The sequence below is a fragment of the Pristiophorus japonicus genome, chromosome 14, assembly GCF_044704955.1.
Source record: "Pristiophorus japonicus isolate sPriJap1 chromosome 14, sPriJap1.hap1, whole genome shotgun sequence".
Classification (NCBI taxonomy): Eukaryota; Metazoa; Chordata; class Chondrichthyes; family Pristiophoridae; genus Pristiophorus; species Pristiophorus japonicus.
In genome coordinates this window covers 132,442,941-132,458,488 of record NC_091990.1, presented here as the reverse complement: position 1 = coordinate 132,458,488, position 15,548 = coordinate 132,442,941, and the positions used below count along the sequence as shown (strand labels likewise).

At 45.5% G+C, this 15,548-nt stretch overlaps 1 long non-coding RNA gene across 1 annotated transcript in view; it reads left to right on the top strand.

Annotated features, from left to right (window-relative positions):
• LOC139279495 (uncharacterized) overlaps positions 1–12,028 on the top strand; it is a 47,385-nt gene extending 35,357 nt beyond the window's left edge. The window contains exons 2-3 of the long non-coding RNA XR_011596489.1: positions 10,557–10,714; positions 10,989–12,028. This is a non-coding gene — a long non-coding RNA (uncharacterized lncRNA). The remainder of the gene's footprint in view (positions 1–10,556; positions 10,715–10,988) is intronic.
• The last annotated feature ends 3,520 nt before the right edge of the window (positions 12,029–15,548 follow it).

Below are 15,548 nucleotides of genomic sequence, written 5' to 3'. Positions count from 1 at the left end.
GCTGTCCCTGTCTCCACCATCTGCTCTTGCTCACTTGTGAGTTGTGAGACACCAGGTGACAACACTACTCTATCCCACGTGGCTCCCACCGAGGTATGCAACACTGCACTGATGCTGGGTGCATTTATGTCTGGTGACGGTGCACCCTCAGACGTTCCTCTGAGAAGTCGTCTTCCTCCTGGACAGTGGGGGGGGGGTGTGCTCTTGATGGACCTGCGGGAGAGTAAAGAGATGATTTAGATATGTCATATGAAGAATGGCTACAGATACCATCATGCACATGATGATCATTCACTGGCTGCTGACATCAGTCCCCATATGAATGACTGATGTACGCCATGTGGTTGTACGAGATGCAATTCTGTCACCAGTTTACTGAGAGGTCCCCCTCTCTCCGTCTTCCACCTCTAGCAGCTCTGCGACTCGGGACATTTCCAGGGCAACCTCCTCTGCTGTTGTAAAGGTGGCAAATGATGGGGTGCCATCTCTGGTTCTCTCCCTCTCCCTCTTATTGTGGGCTCTCTTTTCCTGCAAGGAGGGAAAGAAGAGAAGGTTGAGTGAGACTGATGGAATGAGTATAACGAATGGATGGGTTAGATTTTTAGAAGATGACTATGATAGTGTGGGGTAGCACCTCGTGGAAGCACTTGCATTAGGATGAGGGTGAGTGTGAGGGCTAGTTAGTCAGATGGGGATGTAATAATGTAGATAGAGAGGGAAGAGTGGACGTGCAAGGTATGTTGGTGTGAGTAATGATGTGCAGGAGTAGGGTTGAGAAGGCAGAGTGATGGGGATGTGATGAGAGGCACAGCAGGTTGAAGTGTAATGTGGCTTTGTACTCACCTTTCCTAGTCTAATGAGATCATTGTAACATTTTCTGCACTGCACCCAGGTCCCCCTGACCATATCCCTGCTGTTGACCTCTGCTATTTGGAGCACGGCTGCTTTGTTCTGCTGGGGAAATCTCTTCCGCTCATCAGAAGGGAAGAGGATCTCCCTGTATGCTCTCACAAGCCTATGGAGGGTGTCATCTAAGAACCTGTGTGCAGCCCTCTGTCTCTGTGCAGTCATGTCTGGCACTGTTTGGAACACTCCAATGCTGCAGTGTAGTGATTGCACTATCCTAGATAAACCTTCAAATGCAATGTGGCCACGGCTCCTTTAAATATCCTGGCTGAAAACGCATCATCGATGACATCATCAAACTCGCACCATTTAATAGGGCCGGGTAACGCCTTAATAGGCGCCATTAATGGAAAGTCGATCTCAACAGCGGGATGGAATGAAGAATATGGTCGTTACCCGCCACGGCTACCGCCCACACCTGACCCGCCTGGGTACAGAAAGTCACAGGACTGGTCTTTCAGCAACCACAGCTGGATCTTAGAATAAGGTTTAAAGTGTGCCTTGGAGGGTGTTGGGAACAAAGGCTTATGATCTGTGAGCACCATAAATTGTTGACTGTAGATTTGTTGCATTGCCAAAGTTTCACTCTGGTTGGAGCATTGTTCTGTGTAATTCAATGCACAACTGGCGTAGATAATAGGTCGGCTCATACCAAAATCATCTTTTTGGATAAGAACATAAGAACATAAGAAATAGGAACAGGAGTAGGCCATACGGTCCCTCGAGCCTGCTCCACCATTCAATAAGATCATGGTTAATCTGATCATGGACTCAGCTCCGTTTCCCCACCCGCTCCCCATAACCCCTTATCGTTTAAGAAACTGTCTATTTCTGTCTTAAATTTATTCAATGTCCCAGCTTCCACAGTTCTCTGAGGCAGCGAATTCCACAGATTTACAACCCCCTGAGAGAAGAAATTTCTCCTCATCTCTGTTTTAAATGGGCGGCCCCTTATTCTAAGATCATGTCCTCTAGTTCTAGTCTCCCCCATCCGTGGAAACATCCTCTCTGCATCCACCTTGTCAAGCCCCTCACAATCTTATATGCTTCGATAAGATCACCTCTCAGTCTTCTGAATTCCAATGAGTAGAGGCCCAACCTACTCAACCTTTCCTCATAAGTCAACCCCCTCATCCCCGGAATCAACCTAGTGAATCTTCTCTGAACTGCCTCCAAAACAAGTATACCCTTTCGTAAATATGGAAACCAAAACTGCACGCAGTATTCCAGGTGTGGCCTCACCAATACCTTATATAGCTGTAGCAAGGCTTCCCTGCTTTTATACTCCATCCCTTTTGCAATAAAGGCCAAGATACCATTGGCCTTCCTGATCACTTGCTGTACCTGCATACTATCCTTTTGTGTTTCATGCACAAGTACCTCCAGGTCCCGCTGTACTGCGGCACTTTGCAATCTTTCTCCATTTAAGTAATAACTTGCTCTTTGATTTTTTTCTGTCAAAGTGCCTGACCTCACACTTTCCAACATTATACTACATTATAAGGATGGCTCCTTAGCCCATGAGACTGGCATCAACATTGATGTTTGTTGGCCGATGTGTATTGAAATAAACCATCACTCGGAAATGTAGTAAACAATGAGGAGGATAGTAACAAACTTCAGGGGGACATCGACAGACTGGTGAAATGGGAAGACACATGACCGATAAAATTTAATGCAGAAAAGTGTGAAGTGATGCAGTTTGGTAGGAAGAATGAGGAGAGGAAGTATAAACTAAAGGGTACAATCTTAAAGGGGGTTCAGAAACAGAGAGACTTTGGAGTATATGTTGCACAAATCTTTGATGGTGGCAGGACAAGTTGAGAAAGGTGTTTACAAAACATATGAGATCCTTGGCTATATTAGTACAGGCATAAAGTACATTCGCAAGGAAGTTATGCTAAACCTTTATAAAACGCTGGTTAGACCTAAGCTGGAATATTGTGTTCTATTCTGGGCACCACACTTTACGAAGGATGTCAAGGCCTTAGAGATGGTGCAGAAGAGATTTACTAGAATGGTACCAGGGTTGAGGGACTTTAGTTACATGGAGAGGCTGGAGAAGATGGAGTTGTTCTCCTTAGAGCAGAGAAGGTTAAGAGGAGATTTGATGAAGGCATTCAAAATCATGAGGGGTTTTGGTAGAGTAAATAAGTAGAAACTGTTTCCAGAAGGGTTGGTTGCCAGATTTAAGGTGATAGGCAAAAAAATATAGGTGGCATGAGGAAGTTGTAGTGATCTGGAATGCACTGCCTGAAAGGGCGGTGGAAGCACATTCAATGGTAACTTTCAAAAAGGAATTGGATAAATACTTGAAGGGAAAAAAATTATAGGGCTATGCGGAAAGGACAGGGGGATGGGACTAATTGGCTAGCTCAACCGAAGAGCCGGCACAGGCACAATGAGCTGAATGATCTCCTTCTGTGCTGTATCATTCTATGATTCTGATTACTGTATGACCAGATAGTGATTGTGTGATCTGAAGTGGGGCATAACTACATGTATCTTCTCAATTGAAGATACTACCTTTAGTTGATAGTTTTTGCACTGGCTCTGTAATGGTAGCCAAGCTAGCAATAAAACAGGAACACTAATTTATCATGTCTAGAAGACACAAGGAGCTCTGATGCATTACTTGGAGCTGCTTCATTGAAGATTGCATTGACATTGGAATTTGGCAATATTCTCTGCTTTATGAAGACAAGGCCACTTTCTTGTAGCTTGTGAAGAATGCTGTGAAAGTTTCTTCTTGGCTGGGTGCATGTTTCAGAATATCATTGTTTAGGTTCAAGAACCTGGAATTCCTTCAATAATGTATCTGATGCTACATTGAAATCCCTCTATTGTTGAAGCTATACTGAAAATTAGCCTTTTGTATTACTTCAGAACAAGGTACATCGATGTACTGTAATGGCTCATAAAACTAGTCAAAACCAAGATTTCAGTTCTACTTTTGAGAAAACAAATGGTTCATTTACCTCTCTGATAATATCATGCTGTTCATGATTAAATGCTTTGATGGCATATTAACACAAAGACATATATCATTAGGATTTTTGGGATTGGGGTGGATTACTAGATGCAAGAGCCAAAGTGTAGGACCATCTGCATTTTCAGTTATACCACTTTCCTCCAACCCTTTTGGCTTTACATCAATTCCTTCTGAATAGAAAATGGTTTCTTGCACAGACACAGACCAATAGGGATAACAGACTTGTTAATAAGGAATTTAACCTGCCAGTCCATCAGCTGGCCTATAGTATCAAATGCCTGAAAGAATTTATGCAAATAACCCCCTCTGATGTTGGTATATTGAAGCTACATAAGAACATAAGAACATAAGAATTAGGAACAGGAGTAGGCCATCTAGCCCCTCGAGCCTGCTCCGCCATTCAATAAGATCATGGCTGATCTGGCCGTGGACTCAGCTCCACTTACCCGCCCGCTCCCCGTAACCCTTAATTCCCTTATTGGTTAAAAATCTATCTATCTGTGACTTGAATACATTCAATGAGCCTCAACTGCTTCCTTGGGCAGAGAATTCCACAGATTCACAACCCTCTGGGAGAAGAAATTCCTTCTCAACTCAATTTTAAATTGGCTCCCCCGTATTTTGAGGCTGTGCCCCCTAGTTCTAGTCTCCCCGACCAGTGGAAACAACCTCTCCGCCTCTATCTTGTCTATCCCTTTTATTATTTTAAATGTTTCTATAAGATCACACCTCATCCTTCTAACTCCAACGAGTAAAGACCCAGTCTACTCAATCTATCATCATAAGGTAACCCCCTCATCTCTGGAATCTGCCTAGTGAATCGTCTTGTACCCCCTCCAAAGCCAGTATATCCTTCTTTAAGTAAGGTGACCAAAACTGCACACAGTACTCCAGGTGTGGCCTTACCAATACCCTATACAGTTGCAGCAGGACCTCCCTGCTTTTGTACTCCATCCCTCTAGCAATGAAGGCCAACATTCCATTCGCCTTCCTGATTACCTGCTGCACCTGCAAACTAACTTTTTGGGATTCATGCACAAGGATCCCCAGGTCCCTCTGCACCTCAGCATGTTGTAATTTCTCCCCATTCAAATAATAATAATTTACTGTTTTTTCCCCCAAGGTGGATGACCTCACACTTTCCGACATTGTATTCCATCTGCCAAACCTTAGCCCATTCGCTTGACCTATCCAAGTCTCTTTGCAGCCTCTCTGTGTCTTCTACACAACCCGCTTTCCCACTAATCTTTGTGTCATCTGCAAATTTTGTTACACTACACTCTGTCCCCTCCTCCAGGTCATCTATCTATATTGTAAACAGTTGTGGTCCCAGCACCGATCCCTGTGGCACACCACTAACCACCGATTTCCAACCCGAAAAGGACCCATTTATCCCGACTCTCTGCTTTCTGTTCGCCAGCCAATTCTCTATCCATGCTAATACATTTTCTCTGACTCCGAGTACCTCTATCTTCTGCAGTAACCTTTTGTATGGCACCTTATCGAATGCCTTTTGGAAATCTAAATGCACCACATCCATCGGTACACCTCTATCCACCATGCTCGTTATATCCTCAAAGAATTCCAGTAAATTAGTTAAACATGATTTCCCCTTCATGAATCCATGCTGCGTCTGCTTGATTGCACTATTCCTATCTAGATGTCCCGCTATTTCTTCCTTAATGATAGTTTCAAGCATTTTCCCCACTACAGATGTTAAACTAACCAGCCTATAGTTACCTGCCTTTTGTCTGCCCCCTTTTTTAAACAGGGGCGTTACATTAGCTACATAATGCTGAGGGTAGTCTAGTGAGTTGCAGTGCTTGAACTATAGGTAGGCCAAGTAGACAACCAAGCTTTTCCTTCATAACAAACACATTAGCTGAGGCTACTTGCTTGCCAGAGTTGTGAGCACAAAATGAGGTGCCATTGTATTAAATGGAAATAACCGAGTGCGCTTGTGGTGGAGCTTCACACGAGATTCATGACCAACAACAATAGATTGGTAAGTGGGTTTGTTGACAATAATCTACAAACATCCATAATTAAGAATAGCCTGAATTGGTTTATCTTATATTATGTTCATTGGTTCAATAACATTTACTAAAGTTTTAGTTGAGTTGAGAAGGCTACAATGCCTAAGCAGTCCTGACCACAACAGTAAAATGAGCTGGCCCAAAATATACCAAGCCTAACACTGTCCTCCACTTCACCTCATTTAACATTCATGCCCATCAGTCATCTTCTGCTAACTAAATCTGCACCATTAACTATGAACACTCTGGACAAAGTGGAAATTAAATCCAACAAGTTTATTTCCCTATAAGTTAAATGTGTTTGTGTGCTTAGTGTAGATTTTAGTGTGGTGCTTTGCTTTGCTGAATGTGTAAGGTAATTAAATCCTGCTTCAGCTTCTGTCATTTAAGCAGGGCAACTAGGTGGCACTGATGTGGCATTGCCCTGGGAAATTGTTCCCTCATCTGTGTCCAATTTTATCATGCTCCTTCTGCTGCACGCTCCATTAGCATGTCCAGTGATCTGTATGGGAGCAGACTGTAATACGTTAAGGAATTATTGACAGAATATATGTAAAACTATGATAGGAAAATGAACTTTAGATTTTGAAGGAATACATGGAACAGTTTGTGTGTTTAACTCTTAAAGAATGGTGGAGCAGGCTGAGAAGCCCATAAAGTCAAACATGTAGAAACAAACACATTCCAAGAGGCAGAGATAACACATTCAAAGAAGCCAAGAGGGAAGACAAATGCTCGGGAAGATGAAGGGATCAGCTCACACAGCAGGCAGTCTGATAATGGTTAACAAATGTTTTAAACCAATATTTAACTGAACTAAATTCCCGCCTTTCATGTTAACAAATGTGTTAACAAATAATGCTGTGCTGAGATCGAACTAAAATTCCCGTCTTTCATGTGAACAAATGTTTCTGTGCTTTGTGAATTGAATATTTTCTTTGACTGAACCAAATGCGGTAACAAATTCCGTTATTTGTCTCTGCCTTACATCTGTGTTAAATTGTCATTTCAAAGATTGTAGAGACATCTGTGTTATTGTCACGGGTAGCATTCTCGATCACTGTCACTTCAAAAGATCCGTTATAGACCGGCCCACTAAAATCTGTATAAAGGCCACGGAGACTTTTGGGTTTTTGAAGAGTCTGTCTTGGGCAACTAAGAACAGATCTTCCCCTGCATATGTCGGAATAAATCGTTTTGAACCTATCTCTTTGACTCTGTCGTACATCGAGAGCGTCGATCCATTATCTCAGTGGATCCACTAGAGAGAAAGGGAGATTTCTCCTCAACATTTGGCATAGTCGACAGGAACCTGTGTGGCCAGCAAAGGTGAACCAAAAGTGAGTATTTTAAGTTACCACCCAATAGTTAGGGTTCAACCCAATGCTGGTCGAGACCGAGGTATCCGAACAAATTTGAGACAGACTCAGGAGAAGGTGCGATCGGGGTCAGAACGTATTTGTAAAGCTGCATATCTATAGAGTGAACCAGAGAGTCAGATCTATTAAAGAGCAGAAACGCAAGTTGCGCAGAGCCACCCGAAAGCAGTGGTAGGGAGAAACCCACTAGGCTTACAATTTAAAAGGGATGGCCGGAACAACTATGGATTGGGGACCCGGGGGGAGGGGGGTGGGGTGGGGGGAGAGGGGTCGATTATTAAGTTCTTAGCAGAGAGAGGAAAAAAAGAGAAAGATGTGAAAGTGTGTGTATGTGTGGAAGTTTTCCTGACTGTGGAATGTTTGGGGTGGGAGTTAATGAATTTTTCATTTGTTTAAAATCTGTCTTTTAAAAAGAAAGTAGAATCTTTTATTTGTTTTAGCCCTCCCCCCCTCCCAGCCACCTTTCGGATATGGAGCCGAAAGCCTTTTTAACCGTTTGTAATGTTGTCCTGGAAATGGGAAAGTATGAATAAATGTTCATTGTGTACTTAGAATTGAACTAGATTATAAGTTAGAAACTCAGGTTCGGTTTATCAATTTGAATTTGGTTATTGCAAGCAAATCAATTTTAAAATATTGGACATTATTAATTTAAGTTTCTTAATTGGAAGTGAATGTTTTCCCACGTGCCAGTCGGAAAAGAAACAAAAGAAGGAGAAAGCCCTTGTTTTAGTCACTCGCGCGTATTATGAATTAAGTAGACGGACTAGACAATTGGGTAGGGTAACCATGGAGAAAAGAAGTCGCAGGTAGTCTGCACAGGGGTCTCAGGGAGACCATTGTAATCTCACGGACAGCAGGGCAGCCAGAAGAAGGATAGTCTCGGATAGGCTGGAGTAATCCCGGTTGACTGGGGTAGTCACGGAGAGAAACCAAAAGGTAGTCGCGGGTAGTCTGCAAACAGGGGTCTCAGGGTGATATCAAGGGTGATCTCAAAGGCAACTAGGGGACCAGGAGAAAAGCAGTCTCTGACAGACCAGAGTAGTCTCGGGTCAAATAGGGTAGCCAAAGACAGATGCCTGAGTAACAGGAACCGCAGGTCACTGCGAGGTGTTCTCAGGGGAGACCAAAATAGTCAGGGAGAATTTCTCAGCCAGAGGCACTGGAAATGGACTCACCGCAGCAAAACGCGGTAGAGCCCGTGGCTAAGAGCAGTGGTAGAAAGTCCATGGAGGCTAAGGTAGCTGCATATATAGGCAACAAATTGGGCATTTCAAAGCCGTGGGCATGGGAAATGCTGCACTCTGGGGATCCACAGGAAAAAGCGGCAGAGTGGACAGTCAGTAGCAACCACAAAGCGTCAAAAGAGAAGGCGGTTTGGCTCAGCCACAACTGTTAAGAGAAAGGGAAAGAAAGCTGGAGGAGGAGAATAAAAGATTAAAAGATGAGGTAGCCAGTTTCAAGAAAGAAAGGCAGGACACATGAAAAGTAACAACTGCCAGCAGCCCCCATTAATTAGAAACAGGGAGGAGGATAGGACACCTGAAATCTGTTATAACTGCAACAGACTCCGACAAACGTGGTGTGAAAGTAGAAAGGGGCTCGTTGAAATGCAAAAAATAAGAGTCGAAGTTAGTTGTTATGGTGACCGTTTTAAAAAAGCAGGGAGGAATTTATTTAAAAAGAGATATTCAGTGGGAATCCAAACCATGAATTGTAGGCATATAGCAGAGGAATGTGCTAAAAGCTACAGGGGAAAAAACAGATTATGGTGCAGGTTATAAAACAAATATTAAATGGCACAACACTGAAAAGGGAGTTAAGGTCCACAGACCCCTGAAGCTAGAAGGTCAGGTAGATAAGGTGATTAAGTAGGCATATGGAATACTTGCCTTTATTAATCGAGGCATAGAATACAACAGCAGGGACGTCATGCTTGAACTGTAGAAAGCTCTGGTTGGGTCATCACAATGCAGGAAAGATGTGATTACACTGGAAAGGGTGGGGAGGAGAGTTGCTAGAGTGTGGCCTGGACTGGAGAATTTTGGCTGTGGCTCCTCCCCTTTTTCCAAGCGGCATTGGGTAGTTTAAGATTGGCATTATTGAGGTTAATTAACCTATTACAAACCAAACTTTTAAAATTAGGTTGGTGTAATTGTGTGGAGAGCCTTTAGTTCCGGACGTAAGGCATTTCACATCAATAAAAACACAGAGGGCTAGAACCTCCACTTTTGTGCTTATCGGCCAAAAATGGGTGATATTTCTGATGTGGGTGGTAAAAAAGAGTTTTCAGATCGCCGGCTTCTCGCCCATTCTCAAATCACCTAGTCTCCACTTTTGAAAATGGGCGTTACCGCGAGTGATATAAAATGGGCAGTAGTTTTAAATTTTTTTGACCTTCTGCTGTAAAGTGTGACCGTCCTTAGCAACGGCATGGCAATGCTCGATTCCCGCGATTCTGGAGGTCAAGGGTCACCATGACATGCGCAGAAGAGGAGACAGAGAGAGAGAGGGAGCTCAGAGGGACTGAAGACATGGCTGGGTATGGTGTGGCTGCTTTGGGAGGAACGAGGGAGACTTTAGAGCTTCACAGCAAGTAGGCAAACAAGAAGTAGCTGTTACTAGCCACATATTTGACTGAATTTGGCCTATAATGGAGAGAGAGGAGGAGGCATCACAGCACGCTGTGGAGACCGACGCTGGAGAGAGCAGTGAGGTGGGAGAGGAGCACATTGGAGGCTGAAAAAGAGCCAAGAGGTTCTCGGACAAGGCAAATGCCTCCCTCCTGCAGGGGGTTGAGTTAAGCTGGGGTGATTTGACACAGGGAGGATGTGGGAAGCCCACACCAAAGGCACACCAGAGGATATGGACCGAGATAGCAGAGGTGGTCTCGTCGGTGACCAACGAGGTGTTTGAGGGCAACCAATGCCGCAAACGATGGAACGACCTTGTAGGATCTGCAAGTGCAAGTATTACATTGATTTACATGCACATACATATTTATATAATCTGATTTGTAACAGTCATGAGTGACTATCAGCAGATATGAGGTCCTACACTTTTACCGGGAATGTTTTACTCAAAGCCTGCGGTCACGGTGTACATCCTTAGGTAAAGAATGATAATGATCATCATAATCATGATTACATCTGTCAGTTATGTGTTGTATCAGTGTCTGTGACAGTACCTAGCAATGATATCACGCAATGATCTCATGCCATGTTGTCCTGTCACCTTTTATAGAAGAAGCTATCGACGATGAGGTCCGTGCAGAGGAGAATGGATGGGAGGGCCACCAGTCTCCAGCGACATCACAGAGATGGAGGAGCAACTGCTCGCACTTGTGGAGTAGCACCCCGGGACAGCCACGGACAGATTTGCAGACCCTGAAATGAAGCTACGTGAGTAAAGCTTACACCATTGCATCATGTAAAGTCTATAGATGCCACGGACACTCATATTCGAACAATCATATATGATAGATGATTTCTAAAAGTGTCATAGAAATAATGAAAATTATTGCAATGCACAATGTGTTGATGGTCATGAAATGTGATGTCTGATGATTTTGATGGCGGTGGTGCTTTTGTCGTGCATATGCTGTGTGTAGCGCTGGACTCACCTTGTCACTCTAGCACCCGCTTCTCCTCTAATAACCTCATTTGTGTTTTGCAGCTCAGCCAGCAGCGTGGCCCCAGGCAAGACCACAGAGGCCAGAAGATGGGGGCGCAGAGCAAGAGTCGGCGGACGATCCTACTACATCTGGTGCTGAAGAGCTCCGATTTTCGCCCGTAAATCCGCTGGGTCTGTTCTCCATGGATGAGAGCACGGACTTTTTAGAACCTGCATCGCCATGCACCAGAAGCCATTCCACCGCAAGGCCATCTATTGGTCCTCCAGTCATTCCCGCCTCCACTCTGGAGGTACCGGCCCCAAGCACCTAGCCACAGGACACCCCATTTGTCCCCAGGACAACGCCGAACCCGTGGAGGCCTCATGGACGCGGCAGGTCTGTTCCACGAGTGCGACATGACAGCAGAGAGATGGTACAGTTATCCAGGAGGACTCTAGACATTGATGACCAGCTTATCGAAGCATTGGGGGGCATATCCCGACACCTGGCCACCATGACCGAGTACATTCCACGCATGGCAGAGTCCCTGGATGCGATAGTCAGGAACACTGCTGCCACAGGCCTCCCAGTGGTCCCTGAGCATGGCACTCCACCCCTAGGTTCCGCACCACCACTGCAAATGACAGATGGAGAGCAAAGACCAAGATCTTGCTTCTGCATCAGAGAATGTTGCCCCCTTGGCAACCCCCGCTCCCATACCCATGCAACCACCGCATCTGCCTTCATCCCCCCCCAATGAGGGCACTGCCTGAGGAGCTCCTCGGCCAGCTGCTGTGGAGCGAGGAGGGTAAGGGGTAGAGGTGGGGAGAAGGAGGAGAGGGTGGAAGGAAAGTGAGGTGCATGTGCACAGGTGATGGCTGTGTTCTCTCCATCTGGGTGTATGCAATTTGTTGCAATGTATGGGGGCTGGGGACCATGTTCCTGCTTTGCCTTTGTAAACTGTGTTGCTGGACATGTTGAACATGTGATTTATGTCAATGGTTGAAAAAATGGGGTGTGGGCGTAGATTTGGTGTTATTGGCTGTGATACTTATGATTTCAGACCAATGTTGGTAATAAATTTTTGTTATTGAACATAACCTTGTTGCGCATTGTCTCAGATAGCTGGACCATTACACACTGGTGATTCCTTACCATGAAAGGGTTAAATACAACTTAACATCAATCAATGTAAACTTTAACTAGCACCAAGGTGATGGGCACCATTGATGTCTGAGCTGCACACACACAGCAGTGTGTCAGTGTTGTCACTCAAATCAGTGCTTTTTCAGGCAAATCTTTCAGATATTAGCTCCTCACATAAGCGTGGGATTTAACAAATGCCAGCCACACCATTGGCAATCGTTCCGGTTAATTCCAGTTTTTTGGGTGAGCGATATTGTGGGCGATACGTGCGCGAGGTGGTGAAATTGATGCTGGATGATCTCATGACCGCTAGTTTGGGTAAATATGCTCTTTACGACAAAAAACAGCCGCCGGGCATTAATATTAAATCTCAGCATTAAATCTGTGTGGAAAGTAACGCTGGGCGATATTATGGCCGTTCAATTCGCCCATTCTGCTGATTCTGCCCAAAAAAAGTGGGTGGGTGGTACTATTTTTTCTCGCCGTTAAGCACATGGGGAAAGTTATGCTCGGCGATAAGTTTCCGAAAAATGGCCGCCTGTTTCCCTTTTGTGCCAAAATGGGCAATATATGGGTGTTATACATAATTTCAGCGGTAAAATGGGCGTTAAGTGGGCATTAAGCATGCAGAAAAAGTGGAGGTTCTAGCCGAGAGACTTTACAAAAGTAAGATTATTAACTGGAAGTTTTAACCTGAAAAAGGCTGTAGGCTGAAGTTATCATTGATTGATGGTGTCTGTGTTTGTCAGCTTTCGAAACAAAGGAAGTTTACTCTTTCACAGGCAGCTGTGAACTCTGTTTTAACTTAGTGAGTGATAACTTTTGAATATGGGAAATCTTCTTACTTTGAAGAGAATCACCAGAGATTCTCTGTTTCTTTTGTTTTAAGTAGGTGACTATCAGGAAGCCCATAAAGGTACAAATGGAACACCAGCTAAGGCCCACAGGACCGTGGGAAAAACTACAGATAGATTTTACTGGATCCCTCCCGAAATCTAGGGGAAAATCATATTGGGCTCGAACTCCCACTTTTGTGGTTATCACCCAAAAATGGGTGTTATTTCCAGCGTGAGCAGTAAAAAAGGGTTTTTAGATCGCCGGCTTCTCGCCCATTCTCAAAATACCTTGTTTACATTTTTGAAAATGGGCGTTACCGCGAGTGATGTCAAATGGGCGGTAGCATTAAATTTTTCTGACCTTCCGCCATAAAATGTGGCCATCCTTAGCAATGAAATGGCAACGCTCGATTCCCGCGATTCTGGAGGTCAAGGGTCACCATGACATGTGCAGAAGAGGAGACAGAGAGAGAGGGAGCTCAGAGGGACTGAAGGCGTGGCTGAGTGTGGTGTGACTGCTTTGGGAGGAACGAGGGAGACTTTAGAGCTTCACAGCAAGTAGGCAAACAAGAATTAGCTGTTACCAGCCACATATTTGACCGAATTTGCCTTATAACGGAGAGAGAGGAGGAGGCATCACAGCACGCTGTGGAGACTGATGCTGGAGAGAGCAGTGAGCTGGGAGAGGAGCACATTGGAGGCCGCAAAAGAGCCAGGAGGTTCTCGGACAAGGCAAATGCCTCCCTCCTGCAGGAGGTCGATTCACGCTGGGGTGATTTGACACAGGGAGGGTGTGGGAAGCCCACCCCAAAGGCCTACCAGAAGATATGGACCAAGATAGCAGAGGTGGTCTCGTCGGCGACCAACGTGATGCATGAGGGCTACCAATGCCGCAAACGATGGAACGACCTTGCGGGATCCGCAAGAATAAGTATTAAATTGATTTACATGTACTTATGTATTTATATAATTTGATTTGTAACAGTCATGAGTGACTATCAGCAGATGTGAGATCTTTCACTTTTACCGGGAATGTTTAACTCAAAGCCTGCGGTCACGGTGCACGTCTTTAGGTAGAATGATAATAATCATAATAATCATGATTACATCTGTCGGTTAAGTCTTGTATCAGTGTCTGTGATAGTACCTAGCAATGATATCACGCAATGATCTCATGCCACGTTGTCCAGGTACCTTTTATAGAAGAAGCTATCAACGATGAGGTCCGAGCAGAGGCGAACGGGTGGGGGGTCACAGTCCCCAGCGACATCACTGAGATGGAGGAGCGAGTGCTCGCACTTGTGCGGGAGCACCCCCAGACAGCCACGGACGCATCTGCAGACCCTGAAGTGATGCCACGTGAGTAAAGCTTACATCATTGCGTGGTCTAAAGTCAGTAAATGCCACACCAACTCATATCCGAACAATTATATGTGATAGATGATTTCTAAAAGTGTCATAGAAATAATGTTCGTCTCATGAAAATCATTGCAATGCACAACGTGTTGATGGTCATGAAATGTGATGTCTGTGATGATTTTGATAGTGGTGGTGCTTTTGTCATGCATATGCTGTGTGTAGCGCTGGACTCACCTTGTCACTCTAGCACCCGCTTTTCCGCTAATAACCTCATTTGTGTTTTGAAGCTCAGGCAGCAGCGCGGCACCAGGCAAGACCACAGAGGCCAGAAGGTGGGGGAGCGGGCAGGAGTCGGCGGACGATCCTACTACATCTGGTGCTGAGGAGCTCAGATTCTCGCCCATAAATCCGCTGGGTCTGTTCTCCACGGATGAGAGTGCGGACTTCGAAGAACCTGCATCTCCACGCTCCAGAAGCCATTCCACCCCAAGGCCATCTAGTGGTCCTCCGGTCATTCCCGCCTCCACTCTGGAGGTACTGGCCCCAAACGCCTCTCCACAGTACACCCCATTTGTCCCCAGGACAACACCGACCCCACGGAGGCCTTGTGGCTGGGGCAGGTCTGTTCCACGAGCGCGACATGACAGCGGAGAGATGGTACAGTTGTCCAGGAGGACTGTAAACATTGGTGACCAGCTCATTGAGGCATTCAGGGGCATATCCCGACACCTGGCCACCATGATCAAGTACATTCCGCGCATGGTGGAGTCCCTGGATGCGATAGCCAGGAACATTGCTGCTGCAGGCCTCCCAGTGGTCCCCAAGCTCGGCACTCCATTCCTAGGTTCCGCACCACCAATGCGAACGACAGATGAGAGCAATGACCAAGATCCTGTTTCTGCATCAGAGAATGTTGCCCCCTCAGCACCCCCCGCTCCCGTACCCTGCCGCATCTGCCTTCATCCCCCCCAATCAGGCTGCGCGTGAGGAGCTCCTCGGCCAGGCGCCATGGAGCGAGGAGGGGAAGGGGTAGAGGTGGGTAGAAGAATGAGAGGGGGGAAGGAAAGTGAGGTGCATGTGCACAGGTGATGGCTGTGTTATATCTCCATCTGGGCGTATGCAATTTGTTGCAATGTATGGGGGCTGGGGACCATGCTCCTGCTTTGCCTTTGTATTCTGTGTTGGTGGACATGTTGAACATGTGATTTATGTCAATGGTGGGAAAAGTTGGGTGTGGGCTGGGGTTGGGTGTTATTGGCTGTGATACTTATGATTTCAGAC